Raw genomic sequence first — 18,972 nt, 5'->3', positions numbered from 1 at the left:
TTAGAAAACAGAAATGATCTCTTCCGGAGTTTTATAATAGTGAAATTACAATTCAGATTCTCTGTAGTTGTAAATCAAATCCATTTATTTCAATACCCTAGTCTACACAGCTCGAGAGGCCAGCTCTAGCTGTCCAGTTTGTAACTAATTGAAGAACACCTTTGTTCAGCACAGCAGTCTCAAACTGCTCATAACACTCAAGCATTGATGTCTCTATATAAGCAGTTTCTTTAATTACCATTGCCAGTTCTGATTTTCCAGGTGAAGGCAGCCGCCTTGCTAAAACGCTGAAATCATATATCAACCTTGTCATGAAAGAGTTTGTTGGCATCCTCCTGTGCAGGGAGACATGCTTTGATCCCAAAGTATTCCATCTATGGTGTAGTAAAACAGAGCACCACCTGCTATGAAGTTTGGAAGACTATGTAAAATTTAATTTATCTGCATTACCATCTTGTCTGACAGAGGAGCATCACAGAAAAGAACAAGAAGTAAAAAAAAAATTGTAACTGTTTTGTGGCAGACACAAATATATCTAATTTATGACAGAGAGCTAACAAGAGAGTTTCTCTTCCAAATAAACCACTCCTCCCAGGAGCTGTGCAGTGATTTCATTTATACGGCCTTAAATGAAAAGATTATCTGAAGTCAACAAGGCAACATAATGCTACCAAATCAAAAATACAAAGATCCAAAACATCTGATAAATGTGTCTGGTAATTCCCATGTGTACAAAGGGACAGAAATCTAAAAATATGAACTAAACCCACCAGTCAGAAGCTAATTCACTTGCAGATCTTCAGCTGGTAAAGCTCCATCAGCAGCAGTACGCCATCACCGCGCCCAGATGCACAGGAACGGGCAGGAGCATCATCTGGAGAGAAAAGCTGTAGTGCTCACTAACACACATCAGTCCATGTCCGAGTCCCTCTGATGCTCTAGAGTTGCCATCCAACTGGTGGTAGGTCCTAAAAGCAAACCAAAATCCTGCTGTTCATTAGCAGTTTCTAGATGGGCAGAGGCCACCTTATAAAAGGGGCAGAGAAGAAAAAGCGGCTGGTGCCAGAGAAAATTGGTGAAAGAGGCTTGGGTTGTGGGGCTGCGTTGGCAGGGACAGGCCAGTCCCAGTGCCTCTTTGCAGCCACTGTGGTGTGTTGAGCCAGATACAACCCTTTATGGCACCCAGGGCATCAGGATCCTGCACTTCCACTCCTTTCTAAACCCTTCTGTAGGGCAGTGGTTTTCAGGGACAGACCAAAGACATATTAATTGCAATGACTTGGGGTATTCCCTTGTCATCCCCGCTGTGCCCCTTCAAATTGTTTGGCTTTATATCCAGGGCTAGGGAGTGAAGGTCCCTGAAAAATAACAAATCCCTACTTGGCATCATGCATGCTGTAACACCCAGAGGTAAGACACAGTGGGGGCTTGTAAATCTCATATGAAAGTTTTCGTTCTTGTCTTCAACCCACGCAAAGGTGAGGGGGTGAGCAACTCCTTCAGCTCTCGTGTGGGAAAGTCTGGCTGAAGCACGGTCTGACATCATGCTTCACCCGTATGAAGAAATGGGGGTCTGGCAGGGTCAGTTGGGAGCATTGCTCCCCCAAAACTTACCTCCCAGCTTCAGCCTTAGTGCTCAGTGCCCTCCCCAGGGACACGCAGTGGGGCATCACCACCCACAAAGAGATGGGGCAATTTTGGCATCTGGGAACTGAAACCACATGTGAGAAAGGAAAATGCAAGGAGATGGCTGGAGCAGGTCTGACTTGTGTTAGGCAGCAATGGGCTTTCTCTGGAGGCCACTTGTCCCACAGCCCAGAAAGGGAGGTGAGAAAAGGGCTTATGCCACCTCCCAACACGTCCATGGGCTGCCAGCACTGTCCAGCCACCCACCAGGCACCAAATGCCAGGGACCAGAAAGTGACTGACTTTAGGGGACTATGATGTCTTGCCATTTTGAAACAGCAGGTCATTCATATATAGGTCTGGAAAGGTGCGTGCAGGGTTGGAAGTTTTTGGGAATCATTGCGTGACTTTTTTTAACTTCGTCCATCTGCACTACTATATCACTCCTTTTCCCAAAACAAGCTAGAGCCTTTAGATCAAAAACAGAGACGGTATAATGGTGGGTTTTTTTCCTCCTTTGCGGCGTAACTGCAGAGGCCGTACACACAGACCAATGCAATGCACAGTCCTCATTTAGATTCAAGTACAGTGCCAGTAACTGTTAGAAGGGTTACTCAACCCTCCAAAGTCTACTTTTTTTCTTGTTTGCTTCCAGATGAAGGCTATGTTCCGATCCCTTTTTTGATGGGGAAAACCAACCTGTCTATTGCTCTTTTCTCATTTGTTTTCTCCTCTCACTAGTGAACTCCAGCCTTAGTGCAAGGATTTCAAAGAAAGACAAAGTGATTTTTTCATGTTAAGAATTTTCCCAGACGCTAAACATTTTAAAATGTCATCTTCCATTTTCTTTTATGTCCTTATAAATTAAGTTATCCAAATACTGTTCTGCTAGTTTGCTCTCAAGAAAAAAAAAAATCCATGCTGGTGTATTTCTTTTGCCCTATTTCTTGCTTTCTATTGAAATTTGAAATTTGTTGGTAGAACTTCCTGGAACAGGAACAAAAATGATTCAACTTATTGCTGGGTCAGAGAGTGAAGTGTTTGGTGGGAAAAGGGCAGGGAGACAGTAAGAGCAAACAAGGCAAAAAAGGCTTGTATTTACTGAATCTCTAACTTTCAAGTGTCCAACCTACAACTGGTATTGCCAGCCGAGCCCTGCATCTCCGCATTTTCTTTTGACATTTGAAGATTAAGTAAATCACGTTTACGTGCGATAGTACCAGCAGACGCTCGACTCCGGTCTCTCCCCACCTCTTCAAGTCTTGTCGCCAAAGTGATACCATGGAAACAGCATCACGGAGATGGCAGGGAATATGCCCCCATACAGGAGACCACTGTTATTAACTAATCTGATTTAAGGGAGCATTGAGATAACCTCCAGCCCTGCTTCCCTTCTCTACTGAGTGGTTGTTACAGGTCTGCATGCATGTGCAAGCCTACCTGACGGACATGTGCTTGTTATCTCTGGATTTGTATTTTATTTGTCCCTTAAAATTTTAGTAAGGACACAATTAAGGATACCAGTTAATGGCTGCTGTTTGCTTTATAAAGTAAACATGAAGCAATTGACTGTAAGTATCCAGGCTGTAGTGCTTTATTGAGGTGTGATTAGAAAAAACACTAAAAGTCTACTTAAAGGTACTCCACTTTCTAAAGGTTTCTGAAATGTACCTGAGATTGGCTTGCAAAAGGAGCATATTGACATTGCCTTTATTTATCATTTACCTTTTGATCCTGCTTCTTGTGGCTACAAGTTCATTTCAGCAACTTTGCTTGGTGGCAGGTGAGAACAACCTCAAGGCTTTCTTTTTCCTGAGGATTCTCACCCTATACGGCAAATGAAAACAGATACATGACAGATGTGGAGGGAGGGAGGGAGGGAGGAAGGAGGGAAGGAAGGAAGGAAGGAAGGAAGGAAGGAAGGAAGGAAGGAAGGAAGGAAGGAAGGAAGGAAGGAAGGAAGGAAGGAAGGAAGGAAGGAAGGAAGGAAGGAAGGAAGGAAGGAAGGAAGGAAGGAAGGAAGGAAGGAAGGAAGGGAAGGAAAGGAAGGAAGAGAAGGAAGGAAGGAAGGAAGGGGAGGAATGGAAAGAAAGAAAACGAAGAAAAGGAAGTGCAAGCTTTTTTATAACCTTGATTTAACACCCAGTCTGAGCCAAACCTGTTTTACAGAAGATGTTTCCTTTGGGGCTTATAATGCAACTATTACAGAGAAACCAGCAGGATCTGACACAACATGAACTATTCAGCAGCCTGCTAAAAATACGAATAGCTCACAATGACGGGAGAATCAAACTGTAACTGCCTGGAATGTGAGATTATAAAATGTGAGATTATAAAATATTATGATCCAGATTGAAATTCAATACATTTGTTGAAGTTGTCGGCAAAGGCAACTTCAGACTATTGGAAAATAGTGCATTCCCTACAGTTGCTAACAGTGGCCTTTGGACAAGGCAAGAAGTTGCAAGTTTAAAATAAAAATAAACAGAACAAAAAAAGGGCTTCTGATATAAATCCAAAGTATTCAAAAATGGAAAATGTAATGGGAAGCAAGTATTGAAAAGCCAGCCCTGGCGGGGTGAACAAAGGCAACTGTAGCCTGTACCACGGATGTCTCAAAGGAAAAAGGCACATTACCCTTACCCAAAGGGGTCTTCAGCAGGTACTTTGCTGTAAAGCAATGCCCTTTCAAAGTCTGTGCTGCCTAGGGATTGCACTATTTGAAGGGATTTGCTATCAGAAAATCTCAGATTGGCTAATTTTACATGCACCAAATTAAATATCAAAGAGAAAACTAGCCAGCCTGCCAAGATAGCCACTAGTGTTAGTAAGTAAGTAATAGCATTAAAGTATCCCTAATCAGGTAAGCAATTAAACAAATGTTTAGCCTGAGCACGGTGACTTAAGCATTTACTTAAGTGATTTAATACACTGAATTAATGAAATTCAACTGCTATTCATCTCACCACACAGAAGTGTCCTCCATAGCATAGATATGAAAGCAAATAAGATAAAAGGGAAGATGAAATAAGAAAAGAGGTGCTACTTACCTGTGCTATGCATTTTGTCTTTTTTATGGAGCCATTTCTAACTATTCCTAAGCATGGTTCGTATTAAGGCTGGATCACAAATGACACCTACCATGCAGCTGTTTACATCTGGCTCACAGGTGTTTGACTGGTGTTTGCCAGGAGCAGATGGATGCCTTAGAGTGACCTTTCAGAACTGAGATGCAGAGCCAGAGAGGAGGAAAGGGAGAGGGTCTATCACTGTTCCCTACCTCTGTTACTTCTCTATTAAGCCTCCTGCTATGAAATGCAAGTCCACTTGAGTAGAAATACTGGTTGGAAAACTCTCCTGATTTTTCTCTAACGTAGCGAAAAGTGCAGTAGTGAATACATGCAGAAGTAGGGGGCAAGTTGACTAGAAAAGAAGAGGAAAAAAAAAAACCAATATTGCATGGCGACTCAGGTAAAGCCTCCAGCAACAGGAATCCAAGGTACAGCCTTTGGCTGCACTGGGATTGCAGTGTGTCCCCGGACACAGGGGCCAGAAATGGGTGCATTAGATAAAAAAGCTGTCAAACGCTCCCCAGTGCCTGGCAGTGCGATTTTGTACACACACCAAGGAGCATGGCAACTCCAGACAGCCCCAGAGCTTCCTTCTCTGAGCCTGTGATTCCTCTCCTTTTGCTTCATATCCTGGAGGGTCAATTCTTTAAGTGCATGTTGCCTTTCTCTGAGTTGCTCCTGTGGCTGCAGTGAGGAAGCAGGAGGAGCCTCCTGCTGAATCCAGCACGTGTTAAAAACCTTCCTACGTGATGAAGAGCTTAGCGCTTCAGTTCCCCACAGGCTGAGCAGCCAGTCCTGTTTTCGAAAGCCCGTTCGCCATCATCTGCTCAGAGGCCAGACGCCAGGTCTGACACCAGGCAAACCTCTCCAAACCTGTCTGGATGGCAGGACTTCTGCCCACTTGATAAAGTGAAGCCGGTGGAAGGCATGGGCTGCAAGAAGGATGCACCACCACATCTTGCCTGTGTTCTCCCGCCCGTCATAGCAGGAGAGAGAGGAAAGCTATGGGGCAGGAGAGTGCAGGAGGCAGAACAGGAGGAAGCAGCAGGAATTCGCCCCCTGCGCTACCAGCCTGGCACTTTCAGAGCCAAGTACGCCAGGACTTTGGCAGAGGAGTTTCGTTGGAGAGGAACAATGCAACAGCCATGGGGGTAACAAAGAGACCTTTGTGAACACGACTGGCCTGTAGCACAGGATAAGGACTTCTTTTCAGGCTGGCTGCCTGGAATACTGAAGGAGGACAAACAGCTTCCCAAGTCAGGGTAATATGACTGAAAAATCCCAGGATATCCCCCTTGCTGCTCCCTGTCTGTGCAACTCCTCAGCCCGGCAGCAACTTCTTCCTCCGTGGGAGGATTTGAGCAAAAAAAAGGGGGAGAAGCCGGGGGCCAGCCTGTTCCCCCGGCTGCTCTTTGCATGCGTGTACACGTAGCGCCGGCAGCCGGAGGCTGGCTGGTGCCGGAGGCCAGTCAGCTGCCCGGCTCCATGGGGTTTGGGAAGCCCTGCGGCACACAAAGGTTGCACTGAGACAACAATTCTGAATGCAGTGCTTTTGCTCTCCTGATCCAACAACACATACACACAAAAACCCCAACTTTGGCAGATCTTCTGCTTCCAACTGTCCTGAAGAATTATCACAAGGCAGAGAAACCATCCTCACACAGAAAGCTGAGGATTTTTTCCATGGGCTGGGTAGCATGAAGCACCCCAAATTAGCACCATTCATGCTACCACAGCCAAGCACCGCCTGCATAACAACATGCCCCGTGACAGCGTTGCAGCCTCTGTTAAGAACCTACAAAAATACAATGTAGTCACAGATTCATAACCCAAGCGTACCATCAAACTCACCCACTTCACCCCTGATCCCACCAATATATTTTTTTCAATAAATTCAGGCCACAGGCACCCAGTTTACCCCCAAATACACAAACTTCTTTATAACTAACTTCACAGAAGATTCTTCTTTTTAAATAACTGTGTCACCAAGCCTACGCTTTCACCAACATTCAGAAATCAGATGTTCACCATCTGGATTAGACGCGTGTAGTTTGCTTTCAATTCCCATAGCAAATTCAGTAATCAGCAATGCCATCAAGCTGTCTTTGAAATATTCTTACACCTCTACCAGCTTCATGGGCACTATCATTACAGAAGCGACACACTAAATCTTCCATGCGCAGGCACGCCTGTGATCAACACATGTATCCCCACCGAGCTTGCAACTGTTCAAAACACTGCCTTAGAGCAGACATTCTGGGACCACTAGTCACTTGGAGGAGAGCAATGATGGCACTGACTTCATTGGTGTAAGACTGGGTTTTGCTTATCAAAGAAACTACTCCTACCTTACAGTGAATCAGCAACCAGAAGCTTACTTCTGTGCAAAAAACCAAACCAACCGACTGACTCTACCCCGCGGTTTTCACATACTAAACCCTAATGGGATCCACATGGAAAATCAGCAAGCAACCACAACCACAGTTAGAAGACCATGTGTTTTGAAAGAGATTTCCCCCAGCATCTAGCTTCCTAACTTTTAAATAGCCCTCACCCTCAACAAACTCATGATCACAAGCAAAACAAACTGAAGCCCTCCCTTTGACAAATGAACAGCAACAAGCATAAAAAAAATCTGTAGGTAGCCCCTGCCACGGCTGCCCTCCGAGCAGCCCCACTGCAATCCAGGGAGCCTTCACATGCTCACCATGAAATGCGACACACACACACACTATCCCCGTACACTACAGGACTTATGGAAACTATGCAGTTGGACAAGACTTCTGTGCTGGAGTGAACTCTGCTGGACAATTAATAAAGAACCATAGCATCCAGTTACCATGTAGAGAATACTTCTTACTAAATGTTCCCTCTGACCTCTCAGAGGGTCATCCTGAAAGGTGGCTTCTGATAAAATTCAAAAAGACAAGGCTGAAAAGGAAAATGCTTAACTCTAGTAGGCTAAAAAAAAAAGTTATGGACTAAACAAATTCCATGTATTTAAGGCACACTTTGATCTTTCTTCTATCCAGCTGAATGATGCTCGTTCCACATGGGCTGCCTGCCGAACTGTTTGCCCCCTGCTTTGCTCTGAATGAATAAATGTGTTACCACTTTCCCCTTGCTAAAACCCTATCTTGACCCCACAGGCTGTAACCACCCTTTCTCTCTTAAGTTGACTGGTCAGCTAGTTCAACTGAATAGAACAAGAGTTATTGTCTCTAACCTGTGTTTTGTCTGGAAGATGCTGCTGCTGCTTTCTGAGTCCTGAGCAAAGAGCTGTGCGTCCACCAATTTGCCTGTTTCGTGTTTTTTTCCAAATATCAGCTGATCTAATGAAAGATATCACGTATGTCCATAAGCCTGGTGAAACGCATGTTATTGCACTAACCTCGTGTGCACTTGAGCCCTTCACCCCATGACAGGGTATCCAGGGCCGCTGTGGGAAGAACGCACCACGCGTGTGCCACAGACCAGCTTCGTTGGGCCACGAGGAACAGAGCTCAGGTGCCCACGGGCCTGCACTCAGTGAGAAACAAAATATATGCTTAAATCAGATAGAAGGGGCTAGACATCCTGCCAAGAAACATTTGGGATGGAAAGCAATCCGTGACTCAGAGAGCTGGGACAAAGTCCGTGCTCCCATCCCTTGGTTCATGAGGAAGCTCTGCCCTCCTCCAGGGGCTTGGCTGCACTGTTTGTCCCTTGAGGCACCCACGGTGGTGCCTGCTCTCCCTGCTGTGCCCATTCCCATGTCGATGCTTCTCGTGCAATGCTCGGCTCTGCCCGAGCCTGTGCCAGGAGCACGGCAACGCCGCGCGGCCGAGGCTGTGTGCCCCTTCGGCACGGTCTCGGCTGCCGAAACAGCTTTCCTGAAATGCACGTGAGACGCAGTGCTCTAGTTACTTTCAGGAATGTGCCTCTACCAAGCATTAAGTAAAATAAATGTTATCTGGTTTCGTAACTGTTTTCACGTTTGCACATGCACACCCGCCTGCAGCCCTGTCCAATGCTTAGACCTGCCAACTGCTCCTAGTTATTAGAGAGTGTCTCAGTTTTACAGGGTCTTTCTTCACTTTTCAAGAGCTTTTTCTTTAGAGGATGGCTACATCTGCCTGCTCACATTCCCTCCCTAAGCTCATAGATACCATATATAGTTACAGTTCCCTACAGAGGCTCTTCAGAGACCATCCTTGCATTGCAAAGAAGTAATGTGAAAAAAAAAAGAGGTCATATCTGAAGAATAATAACTCCTGCAAGACTTCCTTTGGTGTGCTAGCGAGCTAAGGGCATCCAAATATTTTTTTTCTGTGGGACTTAGGTGAACTGTCCTCTTAGACACTTCATTCATATTTTCTTGCAGCATATTTTATTCTCAGTCTTAATAGCAGAGCTTCATTAAATACTGCTTTTCCAAGTCATTTTTGCTTCATTTCCAAGCTACTGCTTCACAAACCAGTCCAAATTTTCCACTAATTCTCACTGATGCTGACAGTGGCATCTGCAGAAAGGAGCTTCCCCAGAGTTCAACCCGCCATCTTTAGTGAGCCCAACAGCGATGATTTTTAGTGGACCACATTCTTCCTCTTCCCTCACTGAAAACTTACAGCCGTGACATTTCCTGGGTTCCTGCATACAAGAAAACTCCTGTTTGCCCTAAGGGAAAAGACCAGGCCTCGAGCTTGGAGAGATGGGGACATGCACCATGGCTTCCTTGCCAGCCCATTTTGGCACGCTGCAAGGGAAGCACGGGGGCCTTGTGGCTTCAAAATTAGGGGTCTTCATCTTCAGTCTTGTCCAGTGGCATAAGTCCTTTCAATTGCACAACTGGTTTTGTTTAACTGGATCCTTGATACTCTCTTGGTTTATGCCAACAGAGAGTTTGGCCCAGAAAGTGCACTTTATTGTAAAAAAATCATGGGAAGCTCTTAAGAATGGCTATGGATGTCTTGCATACCTCAGGCATTTCTGAGAAGGATTCAGAGGTAGCTCCTCTGTGGCCATGGAAAGCTTAGGGCAGCTGCATCATGCAGGCAAATGGACAAATTTGCACATTACAGAGTGTAGCTATGAGAAAGCTCCCCAGATGCTTTTCGCACCGGAGGTGTTTGACAGTGCTTGGGGCAGGATGTTGTAGGTGATGCTCAGTGAAATTGTCTGCCGTGGTTTCCCATGGAAAAAGGAGGCGAGGAGACACAAAATACCTCAGTTTCCAGGCTGGAGTGGCAGCTACAGTTCACTACTGCCCAGGCAACTTACTCATGCAAAAATAACTAGATTGTCACCTTTTGAGTATTTATAAACTCTGTGTGTCAGGATCCAGATGAGAGCTATGTGGAGAGCCCTGAAAATATGAGACCTAACAAGTGTGCAAAAGCATTTGTTGGCCCCATCACTCAGCTAGCGATTTTGCCAGCAGCCCAAGCAATGGTGCTCCAGAGTAGGTTATTTAAAAAAACTGGTCCCGAATCTTTCAGTTGAGCCTGCAGCGTGGCACTTTCCGAATGAGTTGCAGGTGCAAATAAGACCATTTGAATTTCTCTTTACCTGCCTCGCATGAAATTCAGCTGCGGGGGCAGCCCTTGGAGGTGTTCGTGGCAGTTGTGGGGGGCGAGCAGTCCTCAGCGCGAGAGCAGAGTGTTTGCTCCCCTTTCCTTACACTTCCTCCACCTGGCTTGTCTTTGTTTCTGGGTGATGCATATCAAGACCAGTGCAGAAGAGGGGACAAACCCCTTCCTTGCAAAAAAGCTTGCTTAATGAGCCACGAGGAGAAGATTTGTACCTGTCAGGGTTGCAAGGTGGGAAAAAAAGAAAAGAAAAAAAAAAAAAATGTCATCCTGTGGATCTTGAGAGCTGTCACCACACCAGCAGCAAGTCACCAGAGCCATGAGAATCGTTTTCAGCCCCAGGATGTGGCAGTACATTGCCAGGCCAGGCCAGGCACACTTGCTGCTCTTCAGCCACGCACTCGGAAGAGAAGGGATCCCAGTTTCTGACAAACAAGCTGTGGGCAGGGTGCCAGCCTCCCAGTTTCTGAGCACTGAGAAGGGGGAAAGGCTGCTCCTGGGAGATAGGCTGGACTCAAGGGTGTGAGTCGGTCACTGGTGATGGAAAGATTTAACCCTTCCAGGGTTGCTCCTGCAGAGAGTCTCAGGGACATTGAGTGTTCCCAGGAAGGTACCGAGACTCACCCGAGTGACAAATCCTGGCTTGCATCAGGCGATGGAGCTCACTTTTATCAGTCTTTGCCATCAAAGGCCTTTACGCAGTAACTTCACAGCAGACAGCCATCTATTTAATAATTCGCAGTGTGGTGCCAAATCAAAGGCACAACAGCAATTGTACTATCCCCAGACATTTACACAAAGGCACTTACCAGATTTCACATGGCGATGTTGCAGTCTCCATAACTCTTATGCAACAGCGTGGGCAACACTGCCCAACAGTGCTTTTTAACATTCCTTACTCCAAAAGCTATGCATCATCTTGAAAAAAAATTCAAGAGCCAGCTTATGTAGTGCTTGCCAGTTTGCTTTTCCTCTGCAGACAAATGCAATTGATGCTAAACTTCAGATGTTAATTTTTAAGTCTGTTTCTCCCCCCCCCCCCCAGTTTGTTTGTCTCTCGGATGTGTATGGGCTTGCTTTGATTTTCTTACTTCTTTTATCCATCCACAGACCACCCGTCTGCTGCCTTACAGACCAGCACAATGTGCGTACCACAGACTGAAAAGCACTTTCCCATCCCTTCCAGAGCCTCAGTTTTACAAAACACTAAGAGTTAAACTACAGCTTTATATTAAGGAAAAGTAACTGTAAAATCCTATGAAACTACCTACCAGGACACCTCTAACTGGTTATAAAGGGAACAGTAAAAACCAGAGGGGCAAAAGAATATTGCCTACTTCAGAGAAAATGCAGAAGAAACTTGTTCTCAAATTACACACCCTTTGTAGCAACTTTGTTCATGCAGGAGGGGACTCATGCAGTCTCAGAAGGTTGCACCGTAGTTTACTAAGGGTATGGAAGGAAACACATAAGAAATAAGAAAAAATTATTAGTGGTCAGTTTGTCGGGTCCTGCTAAGACACACGGGCCTCACACAGTTGCTTACAGCTATGAAGAAGTAACTTGGATAAGAGTCAACGCTTGATCTTTTGTCACATCCTACAATTAATCTGGTCCCCTCAGGCTTGCCCAAGTTCCTGACCTTTGTCTCTGCTGTTCCCTGATGCACTCACACCATCTTTTCACACTGCAGAAAGTGCGCTCAGAGGTTGTCCATACATTATGGATGATACACGCCTTCCTGCGCTGTGCCTAAGAGCCTCAGCATTCGCTGCTCAGGAAAGCTCGCGACATGACACCGTGCCCTTCTGCGACTACCCATTGAAACGCTTATCCTTCACATGAAATTATAAAGTTATGTGGTTCCAGAAATAGGCAGTGTCATCTGGTTTGGAGCTATGAACCTTAAAGCATTGTCTGAGTGAGCAGGGAAAGGACTGTTTTTCTCCATTAATATGAAAAATTAATTGCCAGGGTGGAAGCCTATGCAGAGTAACTTGGCCTAGAGATGCCCATGCTTCACTTTTATTTTAAAAGCAGATGATTCTGCTTTGAGCGTTGCCAACGCAGCAAATTTGGGAAGAATTAAATACCAACGTGTTGTTTCATCCTCTTTTTTTAAGTAGTTGGTAGAACAAAATTTCAAATTACTATAGCAACAGGCTTAAACAATACTCTGGAACTCATCGATATTTATCCCATGATCTAATAGTGGTTTGTTGACTGTGCTACTCTGCAAGGCTATGGCATTAAGTCAGAGCTTTATTCCTTTAACATATGGTCCCCAGGAAAGAAATTTACTCTTGTGCTTTGTACTCTGCACTACAGTTAAGTGCACCAATGGTAAGATTCATAAAGAAAGGCATTAGTTACCTGTGATTAAATCCCACAGCCTAGGTATGGATTTAAAATTTATGGAAATAAAATTATAGACATAAAAATGAGGTTGCATAGATCCAGATGAGTGTTAACGAGTGTGAAGGCCTGTGAGGGTAATGTGTTATTTTACTATTATTATAACATATGTTTATCTTTAAAGAAGGCATCTGTAAAAGGTATTGCACAGGGATTTAAGTCAGGTGGGTAGGTGCACGTAGCATAGGATTAGGTGGCTGGGAGACCAGACTAAGACCAAGGAAATGACATCATTCCCAAATTCAGAAAACTCAGCAGTGAATCTGCAGGGAACAGAAGAGAACTCCACCAGAAGGTGTTTTAGGAGAGATGAATGCGAGGATGTTGCGCTATATTTTTTATTTTTATTTTGGAGGAGCTAAGTCCCTGTGACACTTTCCAAAAATACAGCAAAATAGCACAGTGGTTCTGTTGGTCAGCTCAGGCATCGCTCCGAGACCTGTGTATGGAGACCCACCTCTCATGGGACAAATTCAGCTCCCAGAATTACCCAGCAGATTTTGACTTGACTTACTTGCAGCAGCCTGTCTTCCTATGACACCACTTTTGCTATGTGTTGGCAAGCAGCAAACTGCTTTTTGGGAACACATGGCTCATTGAAAGCGGGCCAGTAAGTGTGTGTAGATCTACCTACAGGACCGGCCACATACTCATTGCGTACTGCTGGTGCTCCTGGCAATCCCAGGGAGAGTGATCCCAATAAGCCAGGTGTGAATGAATTTTGAGATGTGGGATTCACTAACTGAGGGCAAAGCCTGGTGCCTGGCTTCAGAAAGGAAGAGAAAGACCACCTGGGGGATGACGAAGCAGTCAACCTAGTTCTGAGGCCCTGAAAAATACTCAGTTGAATTATTAGACAATCGGTCTGTGACTCTCAGGGGATAACAAGGGGAGAAGAAACAGCCAACGTGGATTTGTGAAGAGCAAATTATGTCAAACCAACCAAATTTCCTTCTCTGGCAGGGTCACAGGGCTGGTGGGAAGGAGTATGCTGTAGATGTGGTATATCTTGGCTTCAATAAGATTTTGAACAGTGTGAGACTGGAGAGGCCTGAGCAGCATTTTCACAGACAAAACTGGGATTCAAAGCAGTCCTGATAAAGTAAAACAGATCTGAAATCACTAGGGTGAAACTCAGCAAGATGGATATGAAGGGCGGCATTCAGGAAGGAAAACTCGGGTGCCCAGAAGGACAAGCTGGCGAAATGGACTGGGCTGCTGTGCAAACTGGTCCGGGGGTCAGAGAGAAGCAGGGAGCGAGCAAGCATGAATCGACAATGTGATACTGTTGGAAAAAAGGCAAATGTCACTCTGGGACATGCCAGCAAGCGCTGTAAACAATTACTCTGCTCTGGTCCGCATTGAGGAGCCCAGAGCAGCAGCCCTGTGCCCAGACCTTGGCACCAGGCTCTGCAGAGGATGCAGGCAGTGGGAGCACACAGGAAAGAGGAGCGAGAGGATCTGCAAAGGACTGAAACACATGATTTATGGGGAAAAGATGAAGGAGTAATTTGTTTAGGCTAGAAAAAGGGTTCTGCCATAAATAATAGTCAGAACAATATTAAATGCTGAAATTCACAGACTTGCTGGCATGGGGTGGCTGTGCTGGGGATCTCTGAGAGACTTCAGGCACAGAACTGGGGAGCTGGTCCAAAATGCTTGGGAACGAGCAGGCTGCCAGGGGCAATGCAGATACATTTGGGCTTGCTTCAGAACAGGGAATGGTCCCATTCACCTCCCAGGCCACCCACCGACCCTCCTTGTCTATGGCTTCACAATTCCACCCTCTTCTTGACGAGATCCAAGCCCACTGGAGCCACCAGCTGCCATGAAAACCCTTCTCTGAGCTGACAAAGGGGTCCGAGTCCTGTGCCCTACATTTCAACGTATGAATTCCTTAGGCAATGCTGAGCCTGCAAGGGTGCTACGATGGGCTTTGGGCACGCACGGTGGGAAGAACAGGACCCAGCTGTCAGTCTCTGCTACACGGCACCCCAGGGGACCTGGGCAGGCATGGAGGAAGCATACTCTACTCCAAAAAAAAACCCAGAAGACAACAGCAAATCATTTCTGGCTGTGGAGCAAAGGACGTCTGTGAATCGGTTAGCTCTGTAAAAAGAGTGAATCAGTCAGCTGAGAAAGGTTGAGCAGGGTGTTGTTGCTGTTGTTCAGGACTCTCTTCATAGGAACAGACATCAGTCTGAAGGGTGAGGATGGGGTAGCTTCCCCCCAGCATCGCTGACTGGCACTGTCTTTGCGAAGTACCACTTGTTTGGGGGTCGGAGGGTTAGGGAGAGATCACGTGTGTCTCCTGCAGTTGCCAAAGTCATGCTTGCTTGCCTTTGGAAAACCAAAATCCCACTTACTTTCCCTGTGCTTCACATGACATGCCTCTCTGCCTGGGTCTTTTTCAAAAAATTGCAAAGCAACCATGAAGTTTTTTGACTTTGTTGCTCATGAGAAAAAGTGCACAGCATCACAGTTCGGCTGGGTGCCACACTGTACAGACCGAAACTGCCAGCGGTTTTCTTACTCACACGCTACACCTTGGCTGCTTTTACACTGTCCTTCAGTGTTCCCTCACCCATACACTTCTTTCCCTTATTCCTCTTGTGGAAGAAGATTTTTGTTAAAGGATTCAAGACCCCAGCCTCCCTGAGTGGTGGGGGGCCCTAGCCCCAGAAATCTCCAGCATAGATGCTGCAGTGCCTTAGGAAGCCCAGCAGGGCTGTGTGGACCATCAAGGTCCTGGTGACAGGCTCAGGTCCTCACTTTGTGCTATGGTACCCACAGGGGAAAAAAATAAAATCAGTCTTCACGCATCACACCATCAGGCATAATCTTCCTCATCCAGGGTCAAGACTGCAACGTGACAAGCCAAGATTGTACCTTGAGCAATTTTACACTGTAGTGTGTTACTGTGAAACAGTAAGAACTTACCCTAATAGTTACTGCCCCTCTGTCAGCAGTACCCTCTGCATCTGTTGTCTGTACTCTCTGCTCGACTGCTGGCCAGAAGGTCACTGCAACTGGTTCTACTGCTAATCTGCTGGCCACATCGGACTGCTGACATTTCCATTGGACCTGCAGGCAGCAACACAATGCAAATATATAACAGGAACTGATCTCCTCCAGGAGCTTAGACTTTGTAACTGAAAAAGATTATTTATTTTTTTAAATTGGTTTCTGGGTTTTTCATCAACTTGCTATTTCCAGACTGATTTTCTGAGTAGCTATCCTCTATAGTCCAGAATTGGATCATGTCAGAGAGATACACTGCCCTCTGACAGTGGTCCAGCCCAAGGCAGGTGTAAACCTTCCCCACCTCCGCAGCACAGCTCATACCAGAATACTCAGGACTTTCCATGAGCCCCCCACAGCCGAGCAGTAAATCTGCAGAACTAAAGACATGATCTTACCCAGGGCAGAAATGTCTTTCCTGTGAATGGACATGATTTAATGCACGTCTGCTACATTTCTTATGTTGCGCAAAGCACCGTATTTTACCAATAACAAATCCTTCTGGGACTGTGCATCCCTTCGGATTCCCTTGGAGGGTTCCCATTCCTATGCGGAGAAGGGCAGAGAGAAGTCATTTCCCCAGTGAACTGAGAGATGCGCACAAACACCCCTCATCCCCATGACTTCTTCCTCCTAGAGAACAAGCAGAGTATACAACCAGTGTTTCTGAGAATGGAAAAGCAGCATGTGACAGTGCTTTTAATGTCTGCTGCCTTTCCATGCCCTCCTCTGTGTTTGTTTCCTGGCGCTGTACACAATCTCCAGCAAAGAAAAGATTTTGAGTAACCCTCTGAAAATCCTCCTCCACTGTGTCCAGGGAGCTAGTCCTGTGGGACAATACCAAGAAACAAAAAGCGCTGTGAGCTTCCTAGTCAAACGAATACTCTCTGGAGCACATGTACCCATGGATGAAAGAGATCAAAAGGAAAAAACAGACAAGCTTCTCAGTTATTCTAATTAACAAAAATGCTGATGCTCACAAAGTTCTTATCTCCATTGGTTGAGGTGTAACGTCAAACTCCCTGGGGGTTGGGAGTCTGCACAGCTGCTTTGACAGTCCTGGCAACGCCACTGTGTTCATGTCGTGGGTTATGAAACACTGCAGTTGCTCCAGGCTTAGTGGGTTTGCTTTGTTGTGGCGTTACAACCATTGGACTTCACAGTACGCTATACAGAGGAAACACACAGGGGCCCAATATTCAGCAACTGGGGATCTCACCCCATGAAATGCATTAATATGCCAGGAAGCAATACGAAGTTGACAGATATATTCATTCCCTGTTACATAAGTCTTGTGTTCCCATAATGGCTCTCAAATGCAAGGCTGTCACAGATAAGAAACCACTGGCTCTTCAACAACCATATCCAATGCAAATTAAAAATAAAAAAAAAAGAAATGTTACTGAGGTCAACATATGTTTTACTACAGGTCTTCGCAGAGCAAATAATTTAGAATATGGGCTGCACATAAAACATTATTATGTAAAATAACATGTATTATGCGTTTTCAATAGCTTTCTGCATAACCTCGGGATTGAATGGTGAAAGTCTGTTGCATAATGTATTTTAGGTAAGAGCCCTTTGAGACATGGAAGATTTCCCATCATTAAAAATGCTAGTTGATTACAACATTCAAGAACTTGTTCACTTGGGGTCTGCAAACTTATTCATGCCAGGCAGCCTTAGCACGTAGCTGCATGGGAGACGGAGCTGACACTTCAGAGAAAAACCTTCCCCCAAAGAGGCTGCAGACACCAGTGTCTTCTTTCATTTTTTCTGTACAATATTACCCTAAAAGAATGAAAAACTAGAGGTCTGCTGTAAGACTGACAATTTGTGATAACTTCCTAATGATTGCATGTCATTAGTGAATCACACTTATTGTATCAAATTAGAAGCAGGTAACACGGTTTCTGCCTGGACAGAGGGATGGCATTTAAGGCTATAGATTTTTCTTGAAAAATGTTGACACAGATTGACAAAAATAAGGTCTAATCTATGGCCAACATTGCATACTTGGACTGGTCAGAAAAATAAAACCTTAAGAGACCTTGACAAAGTGAAAAAATAATTGAATGTTCATATTTTTAAGATTAAATGTTATGCTTTCGTGACTGAAACGGGGTTCCAGCTTCACATAAATACTTGTAAGGTTTGATTTCAGGGACAATAAGCCATTTTGTTCAGCCACAAATGACTTTTTTTTTCCCTCTTGTATTCATCCAAAACACTTTGAATATTCTCATTTTGGGACAACCTGAAACAAACCGTGTTTTAGTTCTTTCAGTACTGCCAATGAACTGAAAAAAAATCCTTATTAGCCAAGCTCTATTTGCAGGTCCCATGCTCTGTTTTAATCCTTCAAAGCCTCTCTATGTTTTCTAGCAATTGTGGGTGTTTCAGCAGAGCGTATGTGTACCACTTATCTGTAAAATAAATTCTGGCACAAAGCTTTAGTATGATGGGAAAAGCTTTTTGATTTATGAGACTGAAAAGCTGCTTTGCTTTGTTTTGCTTCTTCAGTACCTGACTGAGATGCGGTTAAGACTAACTTAAAGAGGACTTAAGAAGGATATTTTATTTTAACCTAGGATTATAGTCACTTTAGCTAATGATGTATAGAAAGATCAAAGTTTAAAGACGTGTTTTCTGTTTCTGTCTGAAACAAAAAAAATAATAATTCAAATCTCATCCTTGCTCCAGAAGTTTTACTGATTTTCTGTATTTTTTATTTGTCATTTCTTACACCTGCCTGCGGAGTGTCAGATGGTTTGAGTCCTTGATGGTTACTTCTATAAAGAAGTAGTCATTGAGTTATGTGGGTGCTGACAGAAGCCAAAACCAAAACTGTCTGTCGCCATAACAGGAGACACATTGAATTAATACCAGGATATCTCTTCAGCAGGGGAGAAATTCCAGCCCAGAGAAGAGCAAACCTTCTGACTAAGCATCTCTTCCCTCCCAGATGCCCTGTGGTCACTCTCTGGTTTTTGTAACGTCACCACTTTCCCAGATGTCCCATGACTGTAGCATCTTCCAGGAAAGCAAAACATAGTTAATTTTTTAATTCATCAGCCCCAGCAGCCACATGAGAACCAGGGCAGCGCCAAGGCTTTGGGCCCCAAAAAGCTAATAAGCACTAGGCAAGGGCTTTCCTCTTCTAGGAGTTACACACAGATGGCCTAAAGCTTGTCTTTACATCTACAGCTGAGTGAAACAGTAGCCCACATGTGCCCCGTCCTCTCCCTGTGCACCGTCAGTGTCACACCAAG

At 45.1% G+C, this 18,972-nt stretch overlaps 1 protein-coding gene across 2 annotated transcripts in view; it reads right to left on the bottom strand.

Annotated features, from left to right (window-relative positions):
* Window positions 1–15,650, bottom strand: part of NDP (norrin cystine knot growth factor NDP) — a 58,984-nt gene extending 43,334 nt beyond the window's left edge. For both annotated transcript variants that reach the window (XM_074603394.1, XM_074603435.1), the window contains exons 1-2: window positions 15,620–15,650; window positions 771–968 (exon numbers count right to left, since the gene is read on the bottom strand). The gene's annotated coding sequence lies outside the window, so the exon portion shown is untranslated. The remainder of the gene's footprint in view (window positions 1–770; window positions 969–15,619) is intronic.
* Window positions 15,651–18,972: the final 3,322 nt, after the last annotated feature.

The sequence above is a fragment of the Larus michahellis genome, chromosome 1 (genome assembly GCF_964199755.1).
Source record: "Larus michahellis chromosome 1, bLarMic1.1, whole genome shotgun sequence".
Taxonomy (NCBI): Eukaryota; Metazoa; Chordata; class Aves; order Charadriiformes; family Laridae; genus Larus; species Larus michahellis.
This window is presented reverse-complemented; position numbering and strand designations above follow the sequence as displayed.